The 22,913-nt window shown below is 41.1% G+C and overlaps 1 protein-coding gene and 1 pseudogene across 1 annotated transcript in view; one reads left to right on the forward strand and one right to left on the reverse strand.

Moving 5' to 3' along the window:
* LOC105491751 (forkhead box O1) overlaps window positions 1-22,913 on the forward strand; it is a 111,446-nt gene that overhangs the window by 28,121 nt on the left and 60,412 nt on the right. The gene's annotated exons all lie outside the window — the stretch shown is intronic.
* On the reverse strand, window positions 72-21,732 carry LOC105491750 (E3 ubiquitin-protein ligase RNF6-like; annotated as a pseudogene).

A 22,913-nucleotide genomic window follows, 5' to 3' on the forward strand; every position in this document is an offset into this window, starting at 1 on the left:
CCATACCTGGCCTTAGTGACTGTTCTTGAGTTACAGTGATGGTGTGCTGCCCTGTTCCCCTTCCTTCCATTTCAGAACTTCCAGTGATGGTCTGAAGTTTCTGCTGCCTTCAGTGCCTCATCACAGCATGAATACAGTGCCCATCCTTCTGATGACCACTTCTCACCACTGTCATAAGCGGACATGTATTTTCCTAGGACCATTGCTACCTTCTGAAACCTTAGGCCCCCTCCTCGTCCTGGACTGCCTGTTTTGCTGCCTTTTTCATGAAGCTTGTTGTCTTGATTTCCTTCCCAGTTGAATGGGATATCTCTGTTTCCTTTGATTCTCCCCGCAACAGGTGTGCTCTCTTTTGGAACTTTTTGTGAGTTAGTCTCTTGCCCCCAAATCTCATTGGACTGTAAGCTTTTAAGGGCAGAATTCTATTTACTTTTCCTTTCTGGTCCCAGGAAACATCTTAATATAGTTTCTCACATACAATGGGAATGAAACAGACTTTTAAAAATGACAAATTATAGCTTTTTTTTTTGTTGGAGAAGCAAAAATGTATTCTTTCATATAATGTCTTCCTGACATCACTTTAACATTCCTCTATAAGTTATCTCATTATGGTGATGATGGTGATGCCAGACGTTCTCATCTGGCTTGACATGTTTTTCTAGTGCAACCTTTTAAATTACTAGGTCCTTAAATTAAATGATCTGGTTCACTGCTGCCATTGTACTAAACTGACCCTAAACCAATCCTTGCTATTCCTAAATTTAGAAATGGAAAGAACCTCACAACATTCCAGCCTTTCTGCCACTGGAGTCTACTGACAGAAAACCAAATTTCAAGAGTTTTTTGAAATACAAAAACTTTTAAGTGGGTAGACATATCACTGTTAACTCAGTAGTGGACTGTTGGTAGTAAAATGTGTACTGCAACTTGCAGATGACCCTAAGTGTGGTGCCTCCAATATTTTAGTCTCATCTGTAATACAGATAAACATGAACCTTTTCTGCAGTTTTGTATAGTATTGCTTATCTAAATACCCAGTTATTCCCATAAAGTGAGTAGTTGCTGAGGAAGTCATTGTAGTAGAGTGCTTAAGAGCTTCGGTCTGCCAGTCACACTGCCTAGGTGGAGTCCTGCCTTCAGTGCTTACCAGCTTTATCAGTTGGGCAGTTGACCTCACTGTGCTGCTCTTTACTCGTGTGAAGAATGTAAATAGTAACCCTTATAGGTTGTTGTGAGAATTAAACAAAACATAAAATGTGTTCTAGAGCAGTGTTTGGTGTGTAGGAAGTGTTTTATAAATGGTAGCTATTATTATCATTACTTTGGCGAAGTACAGATTATATATAGAAAGTAGAAAATAGAAGACTGACATTTTTGAGTTGGTTAAAATTTGATAGATAGGAAGACTTAAGATCAAGGGTGAAATCCCAGCATTACCTATTGTAACCTGTAACCTTTTTTTTTTTTTTTTTTTTTTTTTGAGACAGAGTCTCTGTCGCCCAGGCTGGAGTGCAGTGGCCGGATCTCAGCTCACTGCAACCTCCGCCTCCCGGGTTCACGCCATTCTCCTGCCTCAGCCTCCTGAGTAGGTGGGACTACAGGCAGGTGTCACCATGCCCGGCTAATTTTTTGTATTTTTAGTAGAGACGGGGTTTCACTATGTTACCCAGGATGGTCTCGATCTCCTGACGTCCTGATCCGCCTGCCTTGGCCTCCCAAAGTGCTGAGATTACAGACGTGAGCCACTGCACCCGGCCATAAGCTTTTTACATGGGATGAATTGCCACTGCTACCAGAAAGGCTGCCACAGTGTTGAGTTGGGGGATCTTTCTGTCAAGTTTGAATCCAACGTTCCTCCACTTGTGAATGAAATTCTTAATCTTCATGCCTCAGTTTCATCGTTTATAAATTGGCGCAATAATGATCAAGGGTTGTTATGAGAACTACTTAAATTAGTAATACATGGCAAGGTACCTAAAGAACAGTACCTGGTACGTAGTATTCAGGAAAAGTCATTGTTTATAATTACAGTTTATTCAGCCTAGCACTTGTACTCCACCAGGTACTGTGCTAGACTTCTTGTTATTTCATTGTTTTAAAAAAGCATTATTATTATTTTTTGGCCAGGCGCGGTGGCTCACGCCTGTAATCCCAGCACTTTGGGAGGCCGAGGCGGGTGGATCACCTGAGGTCAGGAGTTCGAGACCAGCCTGGCCAACATGATGAAACCCCATCTCTACTAAAAATACAAACATTAGCTGGGTGTGGTGGCACATGCCTGTAATCTCAGCTACTTGGGAGGCTGAGACGGGAGAATTGTTTGAACCCGGGAGGTGGAGGTTGCAGTGAACACCACCCTGGGCAACAAAGAGCGAAACTCCGTCTCAAAAAAAAAAAAAGTTATTTTTAAAAAATAGAAATGGGATCTTGCTATGTCGACCAGGCTGGTGTTGAACTCCTCACCTTAAGCAGTCCTCTCATCTTGGCCTTCCAGAGTGCTGAGATTACAGGCATGAGCCACCGGGCCCATCTCATTATTTCATTCTTATAGTAGCCTTTCATGGTGTAAGTATCATCAACATTTTACAGGTCAGGAAATGGAGACCCAGAAAGGTGGAGGACCCTACCTTGTTTGAGGTTGTAGAGCTTGTGTAGAGCTTACGGTTGTGTAGAGCTTAACGGACCCCACTGGTTTTTTTTTTTTTTTTTTGAGATGGAATCTCGCTCTGTGGCCCAGGTTGGAGTAGGGTGGTGAGATCTCAGTTCACTGCAACCTCTGCCTCCCAGGTTCAAGCAATTCTTCTGCCTCTGCCTCCCAAGTAGATGGGACTACAGGTGTGCGCCACCACGCCACGCCTGGCTAATTTTTTGTATTTTTAGTACAGACAGGGTTTCATCATGTTGGCCAGGCTGGTCTCGAACTCCCGACATCAGGTGATCTGCCCGCCTCAGCCTCCCAAAGTGCTGGGATTACAGGCGTGAGCAACCGTGCCTGACTCCCACTGGGTTTTAGAGATGTGTGCTACTGTGGGTCTGTCACATGCATGCATCTGGTTCCAAGGGAGGGGCAGCAGGTAGAGTACAGCTCATCCTGTTGGCCGGGACCTCTGTCACGTCCCCAGAAGTGGGCAGGGCAGGCCCTCAGTGGAGGGGAGAGGATTCACTCTCCTCAGTGGTGTGCCTGACAGTCCAGAGGCCTTTCCTGCACAAGGCATCAGCCTTACTGACTGTAGAGGGCAGTGATTAGAGGTGAGAAATTTAGCTTAAGGGATTGTCCAGACATGACATCTCAGTTTTCCTCTGTAAAAATACTCTTCCAGGCTCGTGGTAATGAAAATATTTTCATTGTAGTCTTAGCAGGATATTTGCTTGACAAGCAGATTATAAAGCTGAGTCAAAGCAAAACTGACCAGGATGATGATATTTTGAAAACTTACTCAGTGATGTAAACAGTGCCTCTACCTGGTCCCCATGGATGCAGTATTAAACTGGAAATTAGGTCCTTCAAAAGCTGCCCTTCTTGGGTTAAAGGGTTCTTTATCCGGAGCAGTTTTTTTTTTCTCCTAAATGTTAAAAGAAGCTTGTAATGATTCTGTGATGCTGCAGAATTACAGCATTACTTGTATACTTAGTAGTATACAGAAAAAAATTTATCTTAAATTTACTCTTGTGTTTCTTTGTAGAAGGAATAAACAGTGAATGGGAACCAGTATTTTTCAAAAAATTTTTTTGGTTAGTTAATAAAGAATTAGGTATTACAATTTCTTTGTCTGATATCTAATACTTTGTTTCAGGCAATAGTGAACAATGCCATATGCCTTACCAGGTAGATTTTTATATAAATGATTGCTTATGAATTATAAATGATATGAGTTAGGTTTAGAGGTTTAGAATGAATGATGCTAAATTGATGTTGAAGTTGTAGAGGGTTGTTTGTTTTGTTTTTGAAAATTGGAGCCGGGCATGGTGGCTCATGTCTGTAATCCCAGCACTTTGGGAGGCTGAGGTGGGTGGATCCATGAGGTCAGGAGTTCGAGACCAGCCTGGCCAACATGATGAAACCCTGTCTCTACTAAAAATACAAAAATTAGCTGGGTGGGGTGGTGGGCACCTTAATTCCAGCTACTCAGGAGGCTGAGGAAGGAGAATCACTTAAGCCCAGGAGGCGGAGGTTGCAGTAAGCCGAGATTGTGCCTCTGTGCTCCAGCCTGGGCAACAGAGCAAAACTCTGTCTCCAAAAAAAAAAAAAAAAAAAAAGGTGTCAAAGCCACGTTTGTTGCTTTCTGTTTTTGTTGTTGTTGAGACAGGGTCTTGCCCTGCTGCCCAGGCTGGAATGCAGTGGCATGATGATGGCTCACTACAGCCTTGGCCTCCCAGGCTGAAGTGATTGCCCTGCCTTAAGCCTCCCAGGCACTTATTTGTAAATTTTTTCATAGAAGTGGGGTCTAACTGTATTGCCCTGGCTCACTTTTCTTACTAATACACTTGGAGTGACTTAAATTGTGTGTATTCTGCAGCTTCTTAGGTTTGTGTTCAGTTTATTTAATGTGGGAGTGTTCATTTGTTAATGCCTAAGTGAGATTTCATATTGCCTATTCAGCAAGGTATAATAATTATATTTTCTTGTATGTAGTCGTGTGGGTGTGCATCTGAACCAGTTAAATTGTTGAGTTCTGTGTTGCAGATTAGTCCAACACAAAGCAAGGCTTTGTGGTATCATTGGGAAAAACTAAAGGGACTTTGTCGTGGGCAGTTTTATTAGAAAAGGGAAACTTCTTTACATTTTACTATAAAATCACAGCCTTGGTACCCTGTCATATACCTATCATGTGGGCTAACAGTTTGATGTTGAAGAACTATTGTCAGTTATTAGATTGTAAAGTACCTCATCCAGAGAATAGGCATGAAACTTCTCATAATTCAGTTTCCAACCTTGATAGTGAATGCTTTACTGGGTACAGTAATTTGTAAGTTTATTTTGATGAACCTGGGTGCTTGGCAAAATAAGAATATCATGCATTTCTATTGATGTGTGCCTGTGGTGAGGAAAGTTGAGTTTCTATACTTGAGCATAAGGAGACTTGAGAATTCTTTCCTTGGTCATTTATAAAGTTACTGTGACTATGTATCTTTTAGTATGAAATGGATAAAGAAATCTACATTCATACATATTTAATAACAGCTTTATTGAGATATAATTCAGATACCAGTTTACCCACTAAAGAGTACAATTCAGTAGTTTTTAGTGTATTTGCAAGAGTTTGGGCAACTATCACCACAATTTTCAAACATTTTTATCATCCCCAAAGAAATCTACTACCAGTCACTCCCCATTCTTCCCGTATCTCCCTAACCTGCATTTGCTTTCTGTGTTTATAGATTTGCCTGTTCTGGACATTTTGTATAAATGGTATCATGTTACAATATGTGATCTCCTTTGACAGGCTTCTTTCACTTAGCATAACATTTTCGAGTTTTATTCCCGTGGTAGCATGTATCACATTCCTTTTTATTACCAATTAATACGCCATTGTATGGAAATAGTACATTTTATCCATTTATCAGTTGATTTTGAATAATTTCAAAACCTCCCCAGATTTCAAAATTATTGCTGTTACTAATAATGTGATTATTCATGTATAGTTTTTCTATGTGCATATATATATATTTCATTTCTCTTGGTTTGGGTATATACCTAGGAATGAAATGACTGGGTCGTAAGAACTGTACGTTTGACCTTTTGAGGAATGTCAAACTATTGAAAAGTGGCTGCATCATTTTATATTCCTACCATGAAAGGTATGAGTATTCTCATCTCTCTACATCCTTGATGACACTTGTTATGGTCTTATTTTAGCCATTCTAGTGGGTGTGAAGTGATATCATTGTAATTTTGTTTTGCATTTTTCTGATGCTAAATAATGAATGTTAAGCATCTTTTTATATGCTTATTGGTTATTTGTATATCTTTGAAGAGATATCTACTCAGATTCTTGGCCCCCTTTTTCTTCTTTGTTTCTTTTCCCTTTTTTTTTGAGACAGAGTTTTGCTCTTGTGCAATGATGCAACTTTGGCTCAGGTTCAAGTGATTCTTCTGCCTCAGCCTCCCAAGTAGCTGGGATTACAGGCATGCACCACTATGCCCAGCTAATTTTTTTGTATTTGTAGTAGAGACAGGGTTTCACCATGTTGGCCAGGCTGGTCTTGAACTCCTGACATCAGGTGATCTGCCTGCTTCAGTCTCCCAAAGTGCTGGGATTACAGGCATGAGCCACTGTGCCTGGCCCTTTTTTTTCTTTTATTTTTTTTGAGACAGAGTCTTGCTCTGTCGCTCAGGCTGTAGTACAAATGGCACAATCTCAGTTCATTGCAACTTCCACCTCCCAGGCTCAAGAGATATTTGTGCCTCAGCCTCCCAAGTAGCTAGGATTACAGGTGTCCACCACCACCCCCGGCTAATTTTTGTGTTTTCAGTAGAGATGGGATTTTGCCATGTTGCTCAGGCTGGTCTTGAACTTCAGGACTCAAGTGGTCCCTTTACCCATTGTTAAATTGCGTTATTTGTTCTTTTAGTACTGAGTTTTAAGAATTCTTCATATATTCTAGGTACTAATGCCTTATATATATGCTTTACAAATAATCGCTCCCATTCTATGGGGTTTTTGTGTTTTGTTTTATTTTATTTAATTTATTTATTTATTTATTTTTTGAGACGGAGTCTCGCTCTGTCGCCCAAGCTGGAGTGCAGTGGCCGGATCTCAGCTCACTGCAAGCTCCGCCGCCTGAGTTTACGCCATTCTCCTGCCTCAGCCTCCCGAGTAGCTGGGACTACAGGCGCCCGCCACCTCGCCCGGCTAGTTTTTTGTATTTTTTAGTAGAGACGGGGTTTCACCGTGTTAGCCAGGATGGTCTCGATCTCCTGACCTCGTGATCCGCCCGTCTCGGCCTCCCAAAGTGCTGGGATTACAGGCTTGAGCCACCGCGCCCGGCCGTTTTTGTGTTTTATTTTTGAGATGGAATCTTGCTGTGTCACCCAGGCTAGAGTGGAGTGGTGCAATATTGGCTCACTGCCACCTCTGCCTCCGGGGTTCAAGCTATTCTCCTGCCTCAGCCTCCTGAGTAGCTGGGACTACAGGCACTTTTATTTTGTTGTGCCAACCCATTGTAATCACCATTCATCTTCAGAACTCTTTTCATCTTGCAAAACTGTAACTTTGTGTCCGTTCGACAATAACTTCACATTTCCTCCTTCTTCAGCTTTTGACAGTCACCATTCTACTTTCTGTCTCTATTAATTTGACTACTTTAGGCCCTTTATATGAGTGGAATCATATAGTATTTGTCCTTTTGTGACTGGTTTATTTCACTTAGCACAATGTCTTCAAGGTCCATCCATGTTGCAGCTTATGGCCTATTCTATTCTATGTATATATCACATTTTGTTTATCTATTCATCCCTCAATGGACACCTTTTGGGTGTTGTGAATAGTACTGCTGTGAATATGGATGTACAAACAGTGGTGGTGTCCTTTGAAGCAAAAACATTTTTAATTTTGATGAAGTCCAGTGTATCTATCTTTTTTCTTTTGTTGTTTGTGCTTTTGGTGTCTTGTCTAATAAGAAACCATTGCCTAATCCAAGATCACAAAGATATATCCCTATGTTTTCTTCTAAGAGTTTAATGTATTAGTTCTTACATTTAGGTCTTTGATTCTTTTGAGTTAATTTTGGTATATGCCATGAGGTCACAGTCATAGTTTATGGAATGGCGGCGCTAAACTTAAGCTCTAGTTGTTAGTCTGCTTTGGTTATGCTGAAAAGTTGGAGCATAAATGCTTTTCACGGGGATCCCTCTCCACAATGCTGCCACTCCATCACCCTGCAGGACCCTAAGTCCAGCCTCTCTTGGCCCTGAATGATTGAGAACTCTGGAACAAAGACCTTGGCAATAATGTTTTTATATCCGTTTCATTTTTTCTCAGTGGTCATAACAGCTCTATTCTTTCTCACTTATCTACCCCACAACATAATTTATGTTAGCTGGAAAATTGCCCCTAACTTTAGTAAGCCTCTTTGGGGTGGGAAAAGCCTCACCTGTGTGGAGGCGGTGCCCCTTGCTTCTTGGTTTCTGAACCACATTCCTGCAGAGTGGTACCCTGCAGGAATCTTGGTATTATACATTAAGGCAACTTCCTTCCCATTTAAGAAATGAAAAAGATTTAAACAAAGAAAAATGACAGAGTGGTGTTGAGGAGTGGTGTTGGCAAAGCTCGTAGTCTTCACAGTATGGCAAGGGAAAAATAGTTTTAGGCTCTTTTCCTGTTTGCCAGGACAGTCATTAAGTGACAGGCTTTTCCTGGTTTTTCCTTTTTTTTTGAGAAGTCTTGCTCCCTGGCCAGGCTGGAGTGCAGTGGCACGATCTCGTCTCACCCCAACCTCCACCTCCTGGGTTCAAGCAATTCTCTTGCCCCAACCTCCCAAGTAGCTGGGATTACAGGCGTGTGCCACTGCAGCAGGCTACATTTTTGTATTTTTAGTGGACACGGGGTTTCACCATGTTGGCCAGGCAGGTCTTCAACTCCTGACCTCAGGTAATCCGCCGCCTCAGCCTCCCAGTGAGCTAGGATTACAGGCGTGAGCTACCGCACCAGGCTGGTTTTTCCATGTTGACAAATGATTTTTGCTTTTCAGTGAGAACAAAAAGAATAACAAAAGCAAACAGCCCCATACTGTTTAGAAGGATCCCGTTGGCTTGCCCTGTATATAAACTACACCCAGATTTTCTGTATAATTAGAGATTCTCAAGAGTTTCAGTTCCCCTTGCTGTTTAAATTAGCAGGACTTGAATTCCTAGAACAAAATGCCTAGCATTGTGGCGGGACTGGAGTTCCTGGTTTAGCTACTTATGTTTTAAACCTCCTTCCCTTATTTTTTGGACATAGAAAGGTAGAAGATATAATACTATCAATTTTTTTGAAGTGGTGGGCATTATTTCGTAAATTAAAAATGTTAGATGTAAAGGTTCTTATCACTTGAGTGCTGAGCACAAGAAAAGCACAAACCAGGTTACTTGTTGCAGGTCCTCTGGTTTCAGAATGATTGATGCTCACTTTACTAGCACATATTCAGTTGCCTTGAACCTTCTCAACTGTAGCTTCCTCTTACAGAGCACAGTGCCCCACAAGGAAACTTTGAATCTGTGGTCTCCTCACAGGTTTTAGCCGAAGCCCACAACCCACCAAGCATGTGAAGTGAGGGTCACTGGTGGATGGGTCTTATGTCCATATACGGGTTGAATATTCCTAATCTGAAAATCTAAAATCCTAAATGCTCCAAAATCTGAAACTTCTTGAGTGGCAACATGATGCTCAAAGAAAACGCTCAGTGGAGGATTTTGGATTTTTGGATTGGGGTGCTTAACTGGTAAGCTTAATGCAAATGTTCCAGAATCTGAAAAAAATCCCAAGTCTGAAATGCTTCTGGTTCCAAGCATTTTGGATAAGGGATAGTCAGCCTGTACTTGATATATCTCTAGAGGTTGTGAAATCTTAGGCAGTTCAAAAGTCATGTTGTTTGGCCAGGTGCAGTGGCTCACACCTGTAATCCCAGCACCTTGGAAGGCCGTGGCGGGCAGATCACCTGACGTTGGGAGTTTGGGACCAACCTGACCAACATGGAGAAAACCCATCTCTGCTAAAAATACAAAATTAGCTGGGCGTGGTGGTGCATGCCTGTAATCCCAGCTACTTGGGAGGCTGAGGCAGGAGAATAGCTTGAACCTTGGAGGTGGAGGTTGCAGTGGACCAAGATTGCGCCACTGCACTCCAGCGTGGGCAACAAGAGTGAAGCTCCATCTCAAAAAAAAAAAAAAAGAAAAGTCATGTTGTTTTAACTATTCATTGCCATTTGTTGGTTGGGCCTCTTCAACCATTGTGATCTAATCCTAGTTCAATACATTGTTAAATTCAAGTATTGAGGTCTTAGGATGAATGAGCAAGGCTTTGGGCTGGCACATAAAGGTGGGGCACCCACAGGTCCCGAACTTGGGGAGTTTGGGTAAGTATATTTTATTCATGAGATACACTTGTAAAAATATACATGGTAGGCTATAGGTGGTCTCACAGTTTGTCTGTAGTAGTACAGTTACTGCTCGATTCAGGGGAGTGAGAGATGAGTCTGTTTCAGAGCCAGGTGCCGGGGGGACAACCTGGGGAGGAAGGTTGAGCCTGCAGGGCTTTGGATGTGTGAAGGTAATGATTCCCAATAGTGTTTTGTATTATTTCAAAGTACTTCTATACCATTGTTGCCTCCTGCCAGGTCTCGTCTGCTTCTGTCAGTAGGTTGGCCATGTCCCCATTTCACGGATGAGGAAACTCGGCTTTGAGCATGTGGCTTGGTGCAACTGAGATTTGGGTCTAGATCATATGAATTGATTCTACTGTACATTTTCTAGGAAGTGGTAGTAGCATGAACAAAAAAGCTGAAGAGGACAGACTCAGCATGGTGAGTTCTTTGGGACTGGGGAGGGGAAGGGTGAAAAGTGCAGAAAGGGATGAGGGGATCCTACAGTGACAAGGTTTGTCCAGATACGTTGCGAGAGTGCCCGGGAAGACTGAAACCCTCACAGGGGTGTGTGTGTGTCTGTGTGTGTGTGTGTCTGTGTGTGTGTGTAAACAGCTCTATTGAGGAACAGCTGATGTATAATCTGCACATATTTAGAATGTACAGTTTGGTAAGTTTTGACATGTGTATACTTGTGAAACATCACCACACTTGAGAAAGAACATTATTCATCACCCTGAAAAGTTTCCTCCTGCCCCCCAGAAGGGCTTTTGAAAACAATTTTTATTTTGAAATTTTTTCAAGTAAGTTTGAAGAATAAAAAAAACTTTTATGTCCCCATTACCCAGATTCACCAGTTTTTGACATTTTGATAATTTGCTTGCATCCTTTATGTATGTATATATGTATATATGTGTATATGTCTATATTTATAGGTACATACATTTGTGCACACAGACACGGTTCCCCTGCCAACCCAGTCAAGGGGTAGCTTTTATGAGTGGTGCTGCTGTAGTCATTAATGCTTCAATGTGTATTTCCAAAGAACAAGAATAGTCTCTTATGGATCTGTAGTATAGCCATCACATTCAGGAAAGTTACTGTTGTGTTTTTTTTTTGTTGTTGTTGTTGTTGTTATTTTTGAGTCTCGCTCTGTTGCCCAGGCTGGAATGCAATGGTGTGATCTCGGCTCACTGCAACCTCTGCCTCCTGGGTTCAAGTGATTCTCCTGTCTCAAGCTTCCTGAGTAGCTGGGATTACAGGCACCTGCCACCATGCCTGACTAATTTTGGTATTTTTAGTAGAGAGGGGGTTTCACCATGCTGGCCAGGCTGGTCTCGAACTCCTGACCTTAGGTGACCTGCCCACCTTGGCCTCCCAAAGTGCTGGGATTATAGGCGTGAGCCACTGCGCTCGGCCAGGAAAGTTATTGTTAATACAATATTTTTTATTTCATGTTCCAGTTTTGTCAGTTTCCTAATAATCTCCTTAATAGCAAGGACATTTTTCTCCTTGTACAGAATCCATTCCAGGGTTGTACAGTGCATTTGAGCATTACCTTTCTTGAGTTACCTTTGCTTTGAACATTTCCTTAGCCTTTCTGAGTCTTTCATGCCATTGACACCTTGGAAGAAACCAGACCAACTATTTTTAAAGTGTCCAAGGGTTTTGAGTTTTGAGCCAGTGTGTGAATGTGATCTATCTGGGTTTGGGAAAAATGAACAGTTGTGAGTGAGGTGGATACAGTTGGTGGGGAGGAAGTTGGAGGCAGTGGCCTTGTGCTCTGATTCCCACAGGCTTAGGTTGGTGGAAGCCGTGGTTGGGGGAATTGTTGGTAAAATTGCTTGGATAGGAATGGACCTGGAAAAGAAGCAGAGGTGATGGCAGGGTTCTAATGCTTGTGTTCTGGAAAATTAAAGAAGTAAAGAGCAGGGAGGATTAAAGATAAAACTGGGAAAGGGCTGTTTTATGTCCAGGAGTTGTTATGCATACATTTCTTCTTTCTGCACACTGTGATAGCCCTGAGGGTAACTACTTAGAAAAAAGGTTGTGAAATTTTAGAAGTTTGGGACCCAGTGGCCAGATTGAAATTCAGTGCATGTAGGGCAGTTGCCAATAAAGTCACCCTTGGGTACTTGTTCAAAGCTTTAGATGGAGGAATGTTTGTTCTCCAGCTTTAAGGGATTGAGAGTGTGGTGGACCTAATTTAGGGGAAGTTCATGGGCCAATGTCTTTGCAAGTGAAACTAGGCATCTTTCCCCAAGGAGAGAGCATATGAAGACATTCACTTTAAGGACGGGTTTTGAAAGGAGAGGTATTGGTACAACTTACCAACTTTGTTATGTTGCCTAGTTATCATTTCTGTAGGTGTGTAACATTTTATCAAGTGCAAGGAGTTACCTCTGAATCTTCTATATAAGAAAGAAAATTTAGGCATGTTTAGTAACATGCGGTAACCTCTGGAATGCAAAATGCATTTATACTTTGTTTTACTAAGTCTGAGTAGAGAACATTTCAGTGTGGGACATGAGTTGTCTCACCAGTAGTACAGCTTTAGAAGTCATTAGGCTTTCAGTGTTGTAAACTGTTTATCAGTTATATTAAAACATCACAACCTCCTGAGACCAGTGCTCTTACTTGGTTGCTTTGTCAGGAGACTTGCAAATATTGAATCCTTTAAAGTTTTTACAATGTTTTGAGAAGTGGAATTAGTTAAAAATATATCCTATTATCAGAATGTCTGCTGGCTAGGATTTGTTATTCTGTTGTTCTATTTAAATAGAATATGTCATATATTAGATGTTTTCTTAAATAGCCTTAGGTTTTAAATAAAAAGTAAGGCTGGGCATGGTGGTTCAACCTGTAATCCCAGCACTTTGGGAGGCTGAGGTGGGAGATTGGCTTGATCCAAGGAGTTAATGACCAGCCTGGGCAACAGAGCAAGAACTTGACTCAAAAAATAAATAAAATAAGATAAGGTAAAATAAATGGTAGTGAAGACAAAGATGACTTTATCCTCATCCCTGGTCAGGGACCTGGTTCATAATTTAAAACTCTTGCTTCAATTTGAGAATCTATAAAGTAGGATTGATAAACTGTACTGCCTTGGATTGCTTTTGAAAATATATGTGCCAGGGCCTGCTTTCACGTGGTAAGAGGAAAGTCATTACCTATCATACGCCATGTTTTTCTTTAACTTATACCTAAAGTATTTTAGAGTACTTATTGCCTTATGTAAAATTATAAGATCATATAATCACATTCCCCCCTGTGGAAAATTAAACTTTTTTTTTTTTTTTAAGTGAAAGCAGCTTATTAAAATAAGGGAATGTAGAAGGGCTACTCCAAAGGCAGAGCAACCTAGACTCTCTCTGTAATTGAGTCTAAGCTAATGGAGAATGGAAAAAAACTCTGTTTTATAGCAGAATTTTCTACCTGGCCATACATGAATTTTCTGCTCTTGCTGTCTTGAGTGTTAACAATGGGAAATTGTGGACACTTACACTGAGCAGTACTTAGAATTTGCTGGATTTGCTGAAAAGTAATCCATCAGCATTGGAAGTCGTAAGCAGTATAAAATCGTTGATACACATATTTATTTTTATTTTCTTTAGGTGGAGAAAGAGACCCTTGAGTTAAGAGTTTTTGGATGATGAATTTAGTACTTAATCATTAGTACATTTGTGCATGTCATATTCTAGGTCAAAATAAATTATCAACATGCCACATTTGTGGTAGTTAGATAATGCTTTTATTTCCTCTTTTTTCCCCACTTTGAATCCAGATTAACATAACATGTTAATTTGTGTTTTTCTCAACTCAGTGTGGTCATTCCATTGCATTAAAACTTTAAGCAATTTCGTCTTCACTAATAATCCACTTAATCTCTCACAATAAAAAGTACTTTCATTTGTACTGACTTACATTTATCCAGTCAAAACTTTATATATTACTAGACTTTTTGTCACTTTTACCTAGCATCCAAAACCATGTTTTATGATTGGTTCGTAAAGAGCTATAGAAAACAGATTTTAATATTGCAATGTATATTGTTAAATTTTCTATCTAATGGATTGCCAGAAATACTCTGTTATATACATAAAAAACTATATGCATAATTCCTAGTGAGATAGTTATTTTCATTACTCGAAATACTCTCATTGAAACTTGTAATTCTGTGTTCCATTACATGCTTACCAAAAATGATTCCTTGTTGGGGGAGTGGTTGATTCCATATACTCTCAAAATTTCCAAAACATTTAAAAAGTATTAAATTCCTATACAGTATCATCTGTCACCTCCCTCTGCCAAGTTGCCTGCCTAGCCACCGTTTAATTTATGATGAGATGAGTACTCTGGCCCTGGGGTTCCCATCCCACCCCCTTTAGTCAGAGTGCTGTTCTTATATTGTATGAATCAGAACTGACCACTTATAATGCATGTTATAAGTGATTGGGTAAGATAGGCAAGCACAATTTTTAAATATTATAAAGCAAAGCATTGCTGCAATTTCTGGGTAAGTTTTCATGAAACTCATGTAGTACCATATGTCTCTTTGCTCTTAGGAATGTCCTGAGTGATTTTTTTTTTTTGAAAGCAATATTAGTTTTTAACAGCTTTGATTACATTCCTGGCCTGTTTTCTGTTGGTGGTACTATCAGGCTATGATATGATAATAGTCCCCAGGTGCATGAAATCTTAGAATTGGGACTAGGCCACATACCTCCTTTTGGCTTCTTCTGCAGAGGGTCCCCTAGGCTTTGTTTATCTCCAGAGATTAGGAGTCTTTTATTTCTTATTTTTATTTATTGAGACAATCTCACACTGTCACCCAGGCTGAAGAGCAGTGGTTTGATCACAGCTCATTACAGCCTCAAACTCCTGGGCTCAAGCCATCCTCCCACCTCAGCTTCCCAAGTACCTGGGACTACAGGCGTGCGCCACCATGCCTGGCTAATTAAAAAAAAAAAAAAAAAATTTTTAAAGAGCTGGTGTCTCACTTTGTTGCCCAGGCTGGTCTCAGACTCCTCCTGCCTCAGCTTTCCAAAGTGTTGGGATTACAGGCATGAGCCACCATGCCTGGCCTGGGGAACTTCTTGACCATGGTCCCCGGAACTTTACCCCTTTCTCATTATGGGATGCACTCTAATTTATCAATGTTCTTCTTAAAGTGTGTTAATAAAGAACTCATCTAGTTCTCTAGATATAGTGTGGCCAATTCTGAGTGTAGTGAGACTTTTATTTCCTGTGATCTGGAAATTTGTTAGTGCAACCTAAGACTACCACACCTTTTTGTCACTTACAGTGGTTCATATGACATAGTCAGCAAACATTTCTGTGCCTGCCTCCAAACACATTTCCTCATTAAAAAGAAAAAAAACTACTGAACTTCCAATTTTATGTTGATTTTTAAACCCAGCATTCTAACTTGTCAGTGTAATTTAATTCTGTTGTTGATTTTATTGGTTATTTTATTTCTTGTTGTTGGCAAGTTTACCGATCTGTCTTCTGGGTTGTCATGTGATACAGACGTAAATGCAGAGGAAAAAAGTTGATTTTCATAGTAGTCAGCAACAGTAATAACTAATGCCCCACATGGTCCCCCGTGTCACTTTTGGAAAAAAGCCTTTGTTCATAGAGCAGCCTTACCAAGGGATAAATGTTTTATGGCCTGGAGATAAATGCATCTCAATATAATGTCTGTGTTATTTTTCAGAAGCCAAGTTTGTTTTCTTTCCCCTTTAACTGTATTTCTTTTTTTTTTTTTTTTTTTGAGACGGAGTCTTGCTCTGTCGCCCAGGCTGGGGTGCAGTGGCCGGATCTCAGCTCACTGCAAGCTCCACCTCCCGGGTTTACGCCATTCTCCTGCCTCAGCCTCCTGAGTAGCTGGGACTACAGGCGCCCGCCACCTCGCCCGGCTAGTTTTTTGTATTTTTTAGTAGAGATGGGGTTTCACCGTGTTAGCCAGGATGGTCTCGATCTCCTGACCTCGTGATCCACCTGTCTCGGCCTCCCAAAGTGCTGGGATTACAGGCTTGAGCCACTGCGCCCGGCCTATTTCATTTTTTTAAAAAAAACATTCCCATTGGAGAACTTAGAGAAAGGTGAATAAATGCAAATCGGTGGTTTTGTTTTGATTTATTCGTACCTTTGATAAAAGGAATTGATTCTGCTGAGAATATGACTGTTTAAGAGTGTTGCTGTAGCAGACTTGCTGTCATAAATTGATTGGCATGGGCTTAAACCTTTGAATCACACCCTGGAAGCAGATAGTACTTTAAGAAATCTCTAGTCTGGAATTGTTTCTTACAGAGCAGGACTCTCTTCTTCTTCCATGCTTACTTATAGTGATCCTTAGGGAATGGGCAAAATAGGAGTAAATTTGGAAAATAATTTTTAGGGGATTGGAATCTGAGGAATAATGATAAAAAATAGTTTAACTTTGAAAAACCATGTTATGCCAGTCATAGAGCCGTGTGCTTTCTGTGTACTATCTCATCACAGGCTCAGGCAATGGTGGAATTATGTCAAGCAGGCAGGAGGCTTGGTGATTTTTGTTTGGATTTTCTTTGGCTTGGGAAAGACAGATTTGCCTTTTGCCAGAAAAGAAACTCCTTCAGTGAGCTAGCACTTCAAAGTTGATGTCTCAGAATGTGGTGGAGATGCAGCCAGTTCACCTGAAGGTAGTGGTGGTGGTTAAATAAACACTCCCTCTATAAGTCTAGCTTTTCCTACAGTTATGAAATTTGAGATTTTTTTGTTTGTTTTAATGTTTATTGGTAGAAATAGATCATCAATGCATTCTTTGTGTTTATATAAACTGCATTCTCTTAAAGGTTTTTGTTTTCATTGGAGATTTTTAGCCTCCAAGTGAACTTAACATATTATCTATGCAATTGATTCTTTATAGACTTTTTTTTAGATCTTAAAACTAAATTTGAGAAACCATGCATATCGTATACCTTATTTAATAATCCAAAGAATTGTTTGCACTTTCAAAAAAGTTACAAAAAGGCTGAACACAAGTTAAATAACCTGTATGTCCTAAATTTTCCATTACTGAATAGATGCTTGTTCAGTGTTATATATTGCTTGCTTTCTAGTAAGTCAGATTGTCAGAGATGCTTCAGTAAATTATCTCTATATTAAAATGATATCTGAATCCCCTTTCTCTCTGAGATGATCTTGCCAATATTAAACATTGTGCCATATGCAGTTTTAGCCGAAAAGCTTAAATAAGAACCAGACTTGTAGACTGAATCTTTTAACCTTAAAATTATATACCTATATATGCATACATGGTATGCTGTATATTAAATTTAACATTTCAAGTAACGTATGTATAGCAAACATTCAGCCAAATACTCTTTCATGAAGAGGTATTATTCTTAAAAAGTTAATGAAAAGCTTATTTAGATAGAAATGTCTAGACATAAGTACTAAGCCTGTGAAACTTGAAAGTAAAGTCTGCTGTGCTATTAAGAAAAAGAAGATTGGTTTTTAACCTATTGATTGTGCAGAGACAAAAGTGCTTAGCATGACAAAATTACCAAAATAAAAACATTTTAGACGTTATTTGGTTCTAGCAATGTTAATTATTTTGTGTTTCTGGATAATTTAACATTTATATTTTTAAATTTTATATAAATTTCCTCTTTATAGCAAATTTTAAAAAGCACACAAAAATAGTTCCAACTATATATAATCGGTTGTTTTTCATCCTAGTTAGCTCATCACAAGTAACTAAGCAAAACAATGCTTAAACATTCAGTTCTACTAAAATACAATATTTGAGTAGATCCCATCACTTTACCCATTGTTTGCTATGTTGGACCCTAAAACAGGCTGCTGACAGATCGGGCAAGTGAAATTCTCTGAGAGTCATCGGTCAGTACAATGAATATGAAATTCATGCATGCAGGGTAATTGCCTGAGCTTGTTTCCAGTTATGTAATCACTGATAACAAGCACTAAGGATTTTACGTAGTTCACTATCAATACTGTTATGCTCTAGCACCGGGTGGAAAGATTATCAGTCTGCTCTTTGGTTCAATCATGTATTCGGGCAGGCGTGATGGCTCTTGCCTGTAATCCTAGCACCTTGGGAGGCTGAGGTGGGTGGATCACCTGAGGTCAGGAGTTCAAGACCAGCCTGGCCAACATGGTGAAACCCCATCTCTACTAAAATACAAAAATTAGCCAGGCATGATGGCGGGTTCCTGTAATCCCAGCTACTAGGGAGGCTGAGGTGGGAGAATAGCTTGAACCCGGGAGACGGTGATTGCAGTGAGTCGAGATCGCACCACTGCACTCCAGCCTGGGTGGCTGAGCGAGACTCACATCTCCAAAAAACAACAGCAACAAAAAAGAGAGAGCAAGGGGAAGAATAGGTAGTGTTCCAGTTTGACTAAATCATTTGAATTTTGCAACTACATGCTACCCCTATTGTCACTGTTTCAGGTATGAGGTGAGTGGTCTCATTTACACCATGCATTTCAGTGCTATCTCCTTGGGCCTGCCTGTCTTGAGAGGAACCTTCCCTGTGCTGGCTGCTGTCTAACTGTAGCTAAGTTACTCAGTTCTGAGTGCATCTCTGGTTAATGCTGACCATTTCTCTGAAGCTCTGACTTGGAGAACTAGAGCTTCTCTCTAATGGTTGAGTCCTCCATTAGAGTACTAGGTTCTCCAGACCCAGTCATAATCTGCCTTAAAATTGACCAACGAGCCACTGATGATGGCTCAACAAGCTCATTCTCAGAAATCCTAGGAAGAATTCTGGTACTAACATAGGTTTGAATACATGACCGCTCTAAACAAGAAGTGATTTGGCAGAAGCCCCCATTATTGCTTTTGAATAGTGACCGTATTTTCTGTTAGCCCTACTCTGGATGAGTTCTGTCTACAATACTATCCCGATCTCTGTTTTCTCCAGGATGGATCCTTCTCACTTGAAGGTCTAGTGTGATTGTTGGATGTTGTGGTACAGCAGTTGAGGATCTGCTGGATTCTTCTTCTACTGTTATTCTTGACACAAGTCTTGAATTAGAGAATGGGGTATATGCAGTACCTCTGTGTTCTCTATCTTGCTCTAAAAAGACTTGAGTTATACCCCTCCTCCTAACAGATCTTCTGGTGGTTTGCTGGTATTGGTCTACTTTCCCTTTGTGAATTATGATAAACAGTGCCACTCTGTCTCTTGAATTGGTGAACGACTTTGGCTACTGAAGGTAGATCTTATTGGCCTTAATCTTTGGTTTGTATTTCTTACTGTAACATTACTTCTAGCTCCATTTTCCCAAACATGTGCTGCTTTAAACCGTTGCGCCTCCCTTTGCCTGAGTTTGCTACCACCTGACTGGTTTGTATGACTACTGAAATTAGTGCGTGAAGCACTAGCTCTGGGAATGCCAGCTGATCCCCCAATTCCAGTTCTTAATCTTCCCAATGTTGAGAAAAATCTTTCAGCTGAATTTTTCCCCCTTGAAGCAAGACTAGTCCTTAGAACGTTGGAACTACCACCATTGAAATTCACTGAAATTTGGCTTCTTGTTCGCCTAGCCACAGGACTAGTTGACTTTTGTTGCCTATTTGTAGTATGATATCTGTTACTATCTGAAAGTGGAATGTTTGTATAATCTCCATGAATTTCAAATCCTTTATTTTCTTGATTTATGTGGATTTGCAGACTAAACTGAAACTCTCCACTGTTCAAGTTTGTTTGACTCATAGCTCTCCAATTTTGATTCTCATTTTGTCCACTTCGAGTTGCATTTCCTGTGCCCTGAAAGGTGTTCAGCTATTCTGGAAGAGAATATTCATTTGAACTTTCTCCGGGAACTTCTGAGTCTCTGTAATTTGTTCCTTTTATTTTATTTTATTTTATTTTTTTGAGACAGAGTTTCACTCTTGTTGCCTAGGCTGGAGTGCAATGGCACGATCTCGGTTCACTGCAAACTCCACCCCCCAGATTCAAGCGATTCTCCTGCCTCAGCCTCCCGAGTAGCTGGGATTACAGGCATGCACCGCCACACCCAGCTAAATTTTTGTATCTGTTTAGTAGAGATGGGGTTTCACCATGTTGGCCAGGCGGGTCTTGAACTCCTGACCTCATGATCCACCCACTTCAGCCTCCCAAAGTGCTGGGATTACAGGCATGAGCCACCACGCCTGGCCAATTTGTGCCATTTCTCAAGTCAGGCTGAGATACTAGTTGTTCGTTGACCCCATCTAACCGCTTTTGCAGTTCTTCTGATAATTATTTCTCTGGGGGAGCCTAAAAGATTATGGTCTCTCATAAGCCGATAATCTTCGTCATTGAGTTAATTAATAAACTGCTAATAGGCCTTTTCTCTGTGGAGATGCTCTTGCTGCCATCTTCTCCTATTTTCACAATAATTACAGTCTTGAGATAAGGTTTCTTCACCACCACCATCTGATCTAGATCTAGACTGATTCATCCTGAGATTCCTGGCTTGCTTATTTTCCTTTCAACATTCTTTTAACATAAGCCATGGTATCCATCCTTCAATTGTTTGTGCCTTTTTTGAGAGCTGCCCATCTCTTCCCAACTCAAATCCAGGCCTGTTGGTCTTCAGGGTTCTTAGTTTTAACTACTGTACTGTTCTTGGTTTCATAACTCTGCTGTTCAGTAAAATAGCAATTATTGTCCTCTCTGCCCTTATCACTCGGCTTAGCCAAGTCATCCACCAGAATACAATCCTGTTCTGTGGAACAGCTCTTGGGAGCTTGGAAGAAGAAAGTTGAGTGGGTATTTTAGTATGAATTGATAGTATTCCACATGTACATCTAAAGTTTTCAGGGCCAGGTGTCATGGCTAATGCCTGTAATCCCAGCTCTTGGAGGGGAGTGTAGGGTGAGATGGGAGATCTCTTGAGTCCAGGAGTTTGAAACCAGCCTGGACAACATGGTGAAACTCCTTTGCTACAAAAATTAGCAGGATGTGTGGCACATGCCTGTTGTCCCAGCTACTCTGGAGGCTGAGGTGGGAGGATCACGTGAGCCTGGGAGGCGGGGTTGCAGTGAGCCGAGATTGCGCCACTGCACTCCAGCCTGGGTGACAGAGCCAGGACCGTGCCTTAAAAATAAATAAATAAATAAATAAATAAATAAATAAATAAATACGCCAGGCGCGGTGGCTCACACCTGTAATCCCAGCACTTTGGGAGGCCGAGGCGGGCGGATCACGAGGTCAGGAGATCCGAGACCATCCTGGCTAACATGGTGAAACCCCGTCTCTACTAAAATACAGAAAACTAGCTGGGCGTGACGGCGGGCGCCTGTAGTCCCAGCTACTCGGGAGGCTGAGGCAGGAGAATGGCGTGAACCTGGGAGGCGGAGCTAGCAGTGAGCCGAGATCGCGCCACTGCACTCCAGCCTGGGCGACAGAGCAAGACTCCGTCTCAAAAAATAAATAAATAAAAATAAAAAATAAAAGTTTTCAGGTCTTGCACTACTGTAGAAGAAATATCTAGAAAGGCAGATGATGTGATTTTGGCAAGCGTGTCACCTGTTGATTTCTATTTTGCCAGTGAATGCATCAGGCCTGAGGTATGTGTGAGATCTGGACTTCTCCATTTCTTGTTTCTGATCACCTGAGGCTTGCACTCTGGAGCTTTTCCTTGTCTTCAGAGAATTTTCAGTGTGGTACATCTCCTTTGTTGTATTACAAACAACGTACAGAACACTTAATGCTTTCATTGGTTAGGAATCTCTGAAATTAAAAAGGAAATACCATGTTAGTTTTTGCCTTCTTATTTATTGTTCAACATTGTTACTTAAATCTTTTTCCCTATTTTCAGGTCATGTCCGCCCCCCGTCCCCCGCACCCCAACATGTTTGGTATTCTTTCTATCCAGCTGTTCCTTCACCCAAATATAGTTAGGAGAGGAGTGCTGACCTATTAAGGCTTGTGTACTGTGGCTCTGTGTTTCTATTAGATGAGACTGAGTTCCTTTTCTGGCTCTTAGATGCTGGGGACATATTACCTGGTCACAAGAATGTGAGTTCTGATGATTTCCCACCCTTCTCTCTTTTAATGGTAAACATTCTTAGTAACTTTTCACCTTTCTTTCTTTTTTTTTTTTTGAGATGGAGTTTTGCTCTTGTTGCCCAGGCTGGAGTGCAATGGCCCGATCTTAGCTCAACGCGACCTCCGCCTCCTGGGTTCAAGCGATTCTCCTGCCTCAGCCTCCCGAGTAGCTGGGATTACAGGCATGCGCCACCACACCCAGCTAATGTTGTATTTTTAGTAGAGACGGGGCTTCTCCATGTTGGTCAGGCTGGTCTCAAACTCCTGACCTCAGGTGATCTGCCCGCCTTGCAGGTGATCTGCCCGCCTTGGCCTCCCAGAGTGCTGGGATTACAGGCGTGAGTCACCATGCCCGGCCTTTCACCTTTGTTATTGGTCAGAGATAGATTGTTCCCTAAACCGTCATTTCTCTGTTATCCCATTAGAAATTCATGCAGAAATTAATACTTTCGTATTATATTTTAAAATATCTGTTCAGTTATTTCTATTTCGAGTGACTTGTATCCAGCAGGGTGGGTGTGGGGAGGTTTTGTTTGTATTTGCATGTTGGCATAAAGATGCTAAAGCATGAGGGCTATCCATTGAAAAAGGAGCCCCAGGAAGCTCACAGGAGGTGAGTTGCAATAGAGCGTTGTTTCCTGGTTCCTTGCTCCTTTCTCCATCTGTCCCTTTTGCTCTGGCTCCCAATCTAGACTGCCATGTAGTGCCAATTTTTCTTTTCATTCCTTGGTCTGCTTCAGGTCTTAATTTTATTGTGCCGCCTTCCCTTCACACCCCTTGCACGCAGCCTCACGGATCAACT

The sequence above is a fragment of the Macaca nemestrina genome, chromosome 16 (assembly GCF_043159975.1).
Source record: "Macaca nemestrina isolate mMacNem1 chromosome 16, mMacNem.hap1, whole genome shotgun sequence".
Taxonomy (NCBI): domain Eukaryota; kingdom Metazoa; phylum Chordata; class Mammalia; order Primates; family Cercopithecidae; genus Macaca; species Macaca nemestrina.